This window comes from Jaculus jaculus, chromosome 8 (assembly GCF_020740685.1).
Source record: "Jaculus jaculus isolate mJacJac1 chromosome 8, mJacJac1.mat.Y.cur, whole genome shotgun sequence".
In the NCBI taxonomy this organism is placed as follows: domain Eukaryota; kingdom Metazoa; phylum Chordata; class Mammalia; order Rodentia; family Dipodidae; genus Jaculus; species Jaculus jaculus.
This window is the reverse complement of record NC_059109.1, coordinates 76,171,718-76,181,643: the sequence shown is the minus strand read 5'-3', so window position 1 is coordinate 76,181,643 and position 9,926 is coordinate 76,171,718. Positions and strand designations below refer to the sequence as shown.

The following is a 9,926-nucleotide window of genomic DNA, read 5'->3' as shown; positions in this document are numbered from 1 at the left end:
GCAATAAGACCCTTGACTTATTGACCATGGTCATGAACCTTGGGCTTTCCAGAACTGTGACTATAAAGGTTGATTATAAGTCTGTGCTATTTTGCTATGGCAGCAGAAAGAGCACTGAGATACCAAGCATAGTGAATGGGGCTCACATGCAGTTTCAAATCCAGGTGCATTCACTGAAATGACAGGCAATTACACACTGAGACATCTCCTCAGTCCAACAGCACATTCTTCTTTTTTCAAAACAATTATTTATTTATGTATTTGTGAGGAGAGAGAGATGGAGGGAATGGGTGCGTCAGGGTCTTTTGACACTGCAAACAAACTCACCTTTTGTGCTTGACTCTATGTGGGTACTGGGGAATTGAAGCTGGGCCATCAGGCTCTGCAAGCAAGTGATTTTAACTGCTGAGCCATCTCCCCAGACCCCCCCAATAGGACATTCTTAATACCCTAGAAAGAAACCCCATGCCTTTCATAATTGACCCTCAAACCCCCTTCTTATTTTCTCACTCTGCAGCCTTGAGTCATCCTATCTCTGCATATATGCCTCACCGGGCTGAGCCACGTGTTTTCATACAAGCCCATGGTGTAGTATGTGGTCCTTCATGGCTGGCTTTCATTCACTTATTTCCAAGAGTTATCCAGCTGCAGCAGGTGTCAGAATGTCACTGTTTTTTTTATGGCTAAATAACACTCCTTATGCAGAGAACTCTGCATCATTATCTAGTCATGTGTACAGGCTGGCTCTATTTTAACTGTTGTGGATTGGCCTGTTGGGAACATCTGTGTATACATTTTCATGTGGACACGTGTTTCCATTTCCCTTTAGATTGGTGCTTTAATCCAGTTGGATGGTAGGTCTGTTTGATGTGGATGATGGATTGTTTCAAGTAGAGAATTTCCAAAACTTTACAAACAGGAGAGAAGTATTCATTTTCCCCAGGGCAGATGAGCTTCTTCTGCTTCCATGGCCTGCCCCAATCCCACCTGGCTGGCAGTCCCATTTCCCAGCAGGCCTTCTTTCCCCAGCCCTGAGCCCTTCTGAATCCACACTCCCCAAGGGGTGAGCCCTATGTCACTGAAGAGGCTAGGCTCTTCCTTTAGCTTCTGTGCTCAGAATACATTTTTATTATCCTCATTTCTTACTCCTCCCCCTGCCTTAAACCCTGAATCTCCTTGTGCTTCAATCCAAAGTAAGGTTCACAGTTTATCCTTCCTCTTTTTCCCTTTTAACAAGCAATGGTGGGAGCCAAACACAGGGCCTTGTGCATACTATACAAGCACTAGGTTCTACTGAGTTCATGCTGGCCCTGACAAGCTCCCCACAAATCTGTTTTTATTTTATTTTATTTTATTTATTTTTATTAGTTATGGACATACTTAGTATGGAAACATCACTTGGTACCATACTTTCCCTCACCCCCGCCCCTTTTCCGAAGGGGACCTTCCTCCTCACTGGAGTTGCAGGTTATCCTTGTGGGGATTGTGGGTTATACATTGTGGGAACAGCCTTCAGTTACTGGGGAGAGGCATGACGTCTGCACATGATATCTCAACTTATGACTCTGACAATCTTTCGACTCCCTCTTCCGCAGTGAAGGAGGTTGAACCATGTCCCCACAAATACTTGTCCACGTCTTCTCCCCTCTTGCTTGTTGGCTGTGGCCTTTTTCTGTTTGGAAAGAGTTTATGTAGAAAATAGATTAAGGGTTTTAGGCTGTAGTTCTTCTGGATTTAGGATGGGTAGTACACATGCACAGATACACTGAGAAGGACCACCTGAATGAATCAGGCTAGAAAGACAGGGAGAATGAAGGAGACATGAGAGGGGAAATGAGCCCTTCCCTCTAGAGTCTAATTGAAACTTCTTACCAGATGAGGGTTAAAATTCCAGCACAATTAACATTTGGGGTAAAGATTGCTAACACAGAGACAATATGCTTTTTATAGAAAGATATTTACAGTAAGAATGTTAAAATAGCAAGAAACCATGCTTAAGGCTTAAGGGTCTATGGCTTTACTCCTTTCCCAGATGTAAACCTTAACATTTCTAGGACTCTCATAAGAAACCTCATTTACGGTGAAAGATATGCCTTAACTCCCTCCCCACCCCCCCACCCCCGCCGTGCTGCCCTTGAAAGCTATGAGTTACTTGATCAACTCTCAATCCTGCACAAGGCACCTCCAAAACCACCCTATGAGCTTATTCACCAAAGCAAGAGGACAAAAAGTTTCCTCAGAAATCCTTTGGACAAGTTAATTTCCAGAGCCATCAAAATCATATAAATGACTACTACTGAGGCACTTAAGTGTGACCCTCTTGAGATGTCCACACCCACACTTTTGGGTGTGATTTATCTTGGTTTGGAAGCTGGGGAAATGACTTAGTCATTAAAGTGTGTGCCATGAAAGCATTAGGACTTGAGTTTGGATCTCCAGAACCCATTACAACTTGAGTGTGGTGGCATTAGCCAAAGGCAGAGATGAGAGGATCCCGGTGGATTGCTGGCTAGTTAGTGTCGCCCAATTGGTAAGCTCCAAGTTCAGTGACAAAAATTAGGTGGACAGTGAGTGAGGAAGGCACCCAACATTGACCTCTGGCCTCTATTCCTACATGTAAATGAAGAAAATAACAAAGAACCTTGGCTTCACCTACATACTCCTCAGCTGCAGCAGGCCGCAGTGTGGAACTGTGTCTCTAGCCCTTACCCCACTGCCACTAACACTGACAGAGACAGAGATAGAAAGATCAGGCTCTATGCCACTAGAAACTAGAAGAACTAGGAAGGACATCTCAGTGGAAACTCCAGAAACACTGCTGACCTCAGATCCCTTGATTTCACTCACTGGTCTCCAAAACTGAGAGAATAAAGCTCTGTGGTCTTAAGCTACCCTGTGTGGTCCTTTGCTACCAGTGTTTATAGGGGATTGGCTAAGTACAGCAAGATAGGCCAAGCTCAACCTTCTTCCTGGCACCTGCTACTAGAGTGACCTTTAAAAAGTGATTTAAATCTTGTGTGTCTCTGTGGGACAGCCTGCACCTTTACGAGCCCTAAGTAAACTCATCTGTCAGAGCAGTGCCTCCCAGCACCCTGCCAGGAGCCTTTAATGGCTGTGATCCACCTTTGGACCCTTAATCCTGAGTGGTGTCTACTATACCCAAACTCAGACCTGGGCACCATGTTTAATCTTGGACCTTGTGTCAGGACACTGGCTCAGTTTAGATCTGTTGCAAGCCTCTCACTCTTCTTGTCTGCCACATCCAGCTAATCCTATGGCCTCACACATAAGCTGTGGGGTTCACATGCTCAGAGAGATTTCCAGAATGTCAGCATGCCTCTTCAGAAAGCTGCTTTCATTGCTCTGAGCAGTACTCAGTGTGTGGGTGCAGATCTCTGGATATAATGTAAACTGAAACAGAGGAAGGATGGGAGGATGCTGCCTCCTAACCTCAGGAGTGCAGCAAAATGACAGGAGTGTTTACACAGAGGTGCAGAGTCATTTGGTGTACTGCTGGGAGGCACAGTGGACAAAGCCAGGAAACATTGCTCCTGTCTTCTCCCCACCCTCCAAAGGCAAGTCCCTTGGAGACCCAGGGGGCTTTCCTATAATAGACACCAACAGTCATCTTTATCATGGGCATGGACCTGGCAGAGAGAGGCATTGGTTCAGAGCATATGCCCTTCAGAAAGCCATACCAAGTTCATTGTCTGTGCCTTCCTCTGTCTGTAATCTAAGATCTGAGAAAGGTATTGTGCTACAACAGTGAACTTTCTTTTCTTTTCTTTTTTCTTTTTTTTTTTTTTTGGTTTGATTCTTTTTAAAAAAAATTACTAGTGTATACATATTTTGTATGTAAACATCACATGTTGGTGCCATTCTTTCCCTCCTTCCTGCCTCTTTTCTAAAGAGGCCTTTCTCATTGGGGATGCAGCTCAACCCCATGGGGGCAATAGTCATTTATGGGGAAGAGGCAATGTCTCTGTGCAAAATGTCCCAACTTGTGGCTCTAACAATCTTTCTGCCCCTCCTCTGCAAAATTCCCTGAGCCATGCTGGGAGCATTTTAAGTCTACTTCAGTGATGGATACTTAGGAGCCTCTGGATCTCTGGTTTCATAGGTGTTGAGTGTCCTCAGTATCTAGCTCTATCCCCCTTGTGCTGATATCAGATTCACTAAGAAAGCAGCATTCTTGCTCATTTTCCCAATTCCTCTGTGGATTCAGCTGGGACCTGGGTGGAGTGCACTGGGTCCTTTATCTCTTCAAGCACAGTTCCCAGCTGAAAAAGAATTTCAGATTCTACATGGAGAGTGAAGTCAGTTCCAGTTAAATGGGATAACCATTTTTTTTGAGGACCCCCATACTTTAATGAAGAAAAGTATTTTTACAATCTAGGTCTAATTTATTTAGGACATCCATTAAGCGATGAATTCATAGGGAATAGGCTCCAGAAGCTCCGGCTCTTTTCCATTAGTTCTCACAAAGTGCGCTTCTCTAGGCGGAGCAGGCTGCCTCTTCAGCTGTACCCAGGTTTCCTTCTCTTTGGCCTCCTTCTTCTTCTGATCATTTTCCTTCACCCATTTCAGGAAGCTGTCTTGGCTCTTAGAGTGCTTAATATGCTTGATATGCACATTAATTCTCTTGGCAAGAATCTTGCCCTTGACTTGCTTGTTCACAACAATTCCAACAGCATGCTGACACTGTAGACTCCTCCAATCTTCCCATGGTGATATTTATGAGGCATTTCTTTTTGGACAGTATCCATTCTCTTGATGTCTACAATATCACCCTTCTTGTAGATTTGCATATATGTGGCCAATGGAACAACTTCATGTTTTGTAAAAGGCCTAGAGAACACATACCGGGTGCCTCTCCTCTTTCCCTTTGTGTTTGTCATTTTGGCAAATTACTAGAAGATGGCGGCTCCGGCCAAAAGCGGGATAATCATTATTAATTTAGAGATAATTATAAGGGTTTAGACTCTTACACTGTAAGGTTAGTGGGAGCTTGACAATGGAAAGCAGAATCATTATCTGTATATGATTCCGACTTGTTTCCCAGTTCCAGATATTGTTTCCTTTCCACTCAGTGGATCTGTTAGCCAGTCCAAGAGCAGTTTGTTACCCACCATTGCTGTGTGCCATTGCACTTGTGTGAGCATCACTTCAAGTTGTTTGCTGCTGAGTTACTTAGACTTTGATTTGCTTGGGCAGATATTGGCCACTTTCCCCTGGTCTGTGCCGACTGCAATTGTCGTCAGCAGTAGGGTCTTACCATTAACCTCTGGTGGGTAGCCAAGTGCTCTGACAGAAGTCTGTCTTGTTTGTTTTGGGAGATTCAGTAGGTCTCTCTGATCAACAGCTCACTGTGGATGTAGACCACATCCTGGTATAGGGAATTGCAAGCCAGCACCAAGAGAAACGAAAAAAGAAAAGGCCAGAGAAGAAGAGAAGCAGGAGAAATTGGAGTTTAGGTTTCATCTCACTCTCTCCACATCCCTTCGATTCAGAAGCTCCCTCTAAGGTTTGCTTGAGGGTTCCACACTTTAATCTGATTTCCAAGATACAGAATTCTATGGTTCTTGTTCATTTTGGGTTCAGATCGTGTCTGCACTCTCACCTTCTCCCTTCTCCCAAGCCCTACCTTCTTGTTATCCAAGCCTCAAGACACTATTCAGGTATGTCAGCACCTTGGGCTGATTCAGGTTAGGAACTTCAGATGAGTTAGATCATGCATGATTGTCTTTTTGTGATTGTGTGAGTTCACTTAAAATGATCTGTTCCAAGTTCGACCATTTTTCTACAAACTTCAATGTGTCATTTTTTCTTACTACTGAGTAGGATTCCATCATGCAGATATACCACATCTTGGTTATACATTCATCCAACGATGGACACCAATTTTTAGCTATTATGAATTGACCAACTATAAACATGGTTGAGCAAATATTTCTGAACTGAGATGTGGGGCTTTTAGGGTAAATGCCTAGTAAGAAAATGATAGGGTCTGCTGGAAACTCTATATTCATCCTTTTCAGGAGTCTCCAAATTCATTTCCACAGTGGTTGTACCAGATTACATTCCCACCAACAGTGAATGAGTGTTCCTATTTCTCCACAGCCTTGCCAACATTTTATTTCATTTAATTTTTTTAATGTTTGCTCTCCTTACTGGGTTAGGTGGAATCTCATAGTTGTTTTAATTTGCATTTCCCTAATGGTTAGGGATGTTGAACATTTTATTAAGTGCATGTTAGCCATTTGTAATTCTTCCTCTGAGAACTCCCTATTTAGACCTCTGCCCCACTTATGAAGTGGGTTGTTTGATGTTTTTTATTGCTTTTTTTTTTTTTTTTTTTTTTTAGTTCTTTGTAGAGTCTAGATATTAGGCTTCTGTCAGTGTTATAGCTGGCAAAGGTTTTATCCCATTTAGTGGGTAATCTATTGGCTCTGCTTATGTTATGTTTGTCTGTGCAAAATCTTTTTAGTTTCATGAGATCCCATTCGTTGAGTGCTTGTTTAATTTCCTTAGCTATTGGGGTTTTGTTCAGGAAGTGTTTTCCCAGTCCTATATCATGAAGAGTGCTGCCTATTTTTTCTTCTAGTAGTTGAAGTGTTTCAGGTCTTATATTGAGGTCTTTAATCCATTTGGGCTTGATTTTTGTGTATAACAATATGAGTGTCTCTAATTTCATTTTTCTTTTTTTTTTAATTTTTTTTTAAATTTATTTATTTGAGAGCAACAGACACAGAGAGAAAGACAGATAGAGGGAGAGAGAGAGAATGGGTGCGCCAGGGCTTCCAGCCTCTGCAAACGAACTCCAGACGCGTGCACCCCCTTGTGCATCTGGCTAATGTGGGACCTGGGGAACCGAGCCTCGAACCGGGGTCCTTAGGCTTCACAGGCAAGCGCTTAACTGCTAAGCCATCTCTCCAGCCCTAATTTCATTTTTCTACATATAGTCATCCAATTTTTCCAACATCATTTGTTGAAGATGCTGCCTTTTCTCCAGTCTATATTATTGGCACCTTTGTCAAAGATCGAGCAGCTGTAGTTGCTGGCCCTAAATTCTGGGTCTTCAATTCTGTTCCATTGCTCTATGTTTCTGTCTTAATTACAGTACCATACTGTTTTTGTTACTATGGATTTGTAATATAGCTGTAGATCAAGTATGGTGATATCACCAGAGGTGTTTCTTTGGCTGAGGATATGTTTGGATATCTGGGGCCTTCTGCCATTCCATGTGAATTTTGAGATTGAGTTTCAGTCTCAGTGAAGAATGATGCTGGTATTTTTATTGGCATTGCATTAAATATGTATTTTCTTTTGGTAGAATTGCCATTTTCACAATATTAATTTTACCTATCCAGGAACATGATCCTTCCATCTTCTTAAGTCCTCATCTATTTCTTTCTTAAGTGTTTTTATGTTTTTAATATATAGTTCCTTTACATCCTTTATTAATGTTATTCCAAGGCATTTAATTTTTTGTTGTTATTGAAAATGGGACAGTCTCACTGATTTCTTTCTCTGTATATTTGTCCTTTGCATGTAGAAAAACTACTGATTGTTGTGCATTTATTTTGTATACTGCCACTTTGCTAAAGGAATTTATCACCTTTAGAAGTTTTGGGATGAAGACTTTCCAGTCACTTAATGGGATCATGTCATCTGCAAATAGGACTAACTTTACTTCTCCCTTTCCAATTTTAATCCCTTTTATTTCTTTCTCTTGTCTTATTGCTTGGATTATTGCTTCTAGTACTATGTTGAAGAGCAGTGGTGAGAATAGGCACCCCTGTCTTGTTCTTGATATCAGTGGGAATTCCTTGAGTTTTTCTCCATTAAGAATTATTTGGGCTTTAAGAGCTTTATATATAGCATTTACTGTGTTGAGATATAAACTCTCCATGACTATTAGTTCCAGTGTTTTGATCATAAAGTGATGTTGTATTTTGTCAAAGACCTTCTCTGCATCAATTTCAGTTTATTTACGTGGTATATTACATTGACTGATTTCCATATGTTAAACCATCCCTGCATGGGATGAAGCCTTCTTGATCAAGGTGGATAATGATTTTGATGTGTTGTTGAATTAAGTTTGCAAGGATTTTGTTCAGGATCTTTGCATCTAAGTTCACTAGGGATATAGGCCTATAATTTTCTTTCCTTGTTGCATTTCTGTCTGGTTTTGGTATGAGGGTGATTCTCACTTCATAAGAGGAGTCAGGGAAGATTCCCTGGTTTCTGATTTTGTAAAATGGTTTGAGAAAAATTGGTTTCAGTTCTTCAATGAATGTTTGATAGAATTCAGCTGAGAAATCCCCTGGGCCTGGACTTTTTTTTTGGGGGGGGGAGGATTTTGATTGCCTTTTCAATTTCCATGGATGTGATAGGTTTGATTAGGAGATTGTTTAGGAGATCTGAGTTTAGTTTTGGTAGGTGGTATGCATCTAGGAACTCATCCATTTCTTCCAAATTATTTAATTTTGTGAAGTAGAGGTTTTGGAAGTATGTTCTGATAATTCTTCCAATTTCACTGATACATGTAGTGATCTCAACTTTTTCATTTCTGATTTTGTTAATTTGAGACTTCCCTTTTTTGTGCTTGATCACTTTGGCCAGGGGTTTGTCAATCTTGTTTATTTTTTGAAGAACCAGCTCTTAATTTCATTGGTTTTAAAAAATTGTTTGCCTAGTTTCTAATTTATTAATTTCTGCTCTAGTCCTGATTATTTCTTTCCATCTGGAGCTATTTGGGTCAGATACTTCTTGTTTTACCAGTGCCTTAAGATGGACAGTCAGGTTATTGATTTGTGATATCTCTGTCTTTGTTTTTTTTTATTTTTTTAAATGTATATTTTTGTTCATTTTTTATTTATTTATTTGAGAGCAACAGACATAGGGAGAAAGACAGATAGAGGGAGAGAGAGAGAATGGATGTGCCAGGGCTTCCAGCCACTGCAAACGAACTCCAGATGTGTGCACCCCCTTGTGCATCTGGCTAACGTGGGACCTGGGGAACCGAGCCTCGAACCGGGGTCCTTAGGCTTCACAGGCAAGCGCTTAACCACTAAGCCATCTCTCCAGCCCTCTGTCTTTGTAATGAAGGCATTTATGGCTTTGAATTTTCTTCTTATGACTGCCTTCATTGAGTCCCCTAAGTTGTGGTAGGTTGTGTTTCATTACCATTCAAATCTAGGAATTTTATAATTTCTTTTTTGATTTCTTCCACAACACACTTATTGCTTAAAAGTGTATTGTTTAGTCTCCAGGAGTTGATGGCTTTCTTGATGTGTTTCATGTTGTTAATTTCTAGCTTTAAAGCATTGTGATCTGACATGGTGCAGAAAGTTACTTCAATTTTATTGACTTTATGAAGGAATGCTTTATGGCCTAATATATGGTCAGTTTTGGAGAAGGTTCCATGGGCTGCTGAGAAGAATGTGTATTCTGTAGAGTTTGGGTTAAAAGTTCTGTTGATATCCTTTAGGTCTAGTTGATTTATGAAGTTGTTGAGATCTTTTATTTCCCTGTTGATTTTCTGCTTGGATGATCTGTCTATTGATGATAGTGGAGTATTGAAGTCTCCAACTGTGATGGTGTTGGTGTTCATTTATGTTTTATTGTCAAGTTGATTTTGTTTTATAAGCTGTGATGCCTCCATGTTCGGAGCATATCATATATATTTATGATTGTGATGTGCTCATGTTGTATCATTCCCTTGATGAGTAAGTGGACTTCTTTATCCTTTTTGACTACTTTTCGTTTGAAGCCTATTTTTTATCACATATTAATATAGCAACACCCACTTATTTTTTATTTCCTTTTGCTTGGAATATATTTTCCAACCTTTCACCCTGAGGAGGTGTCTATCTTTAGTGGTGAGGTAGGTTTCTTAAAGACAGCAGATAGAAGGGTCCAGG

General features: G+C 40.9%; 1 pseudogene; it reads right to left on the bottom strand.

Annotated features, from left to right (window-relative positions):
- Window positions 1–4,419: 4,419 nt before the first annotated feature.
- LOC105944806 lies at window positions 4,420–4,901 on the bottom strand (annotated as a pseudogene).
- Window positions 4,902–9,926: the final 5,025 nt, after the last annotated feature.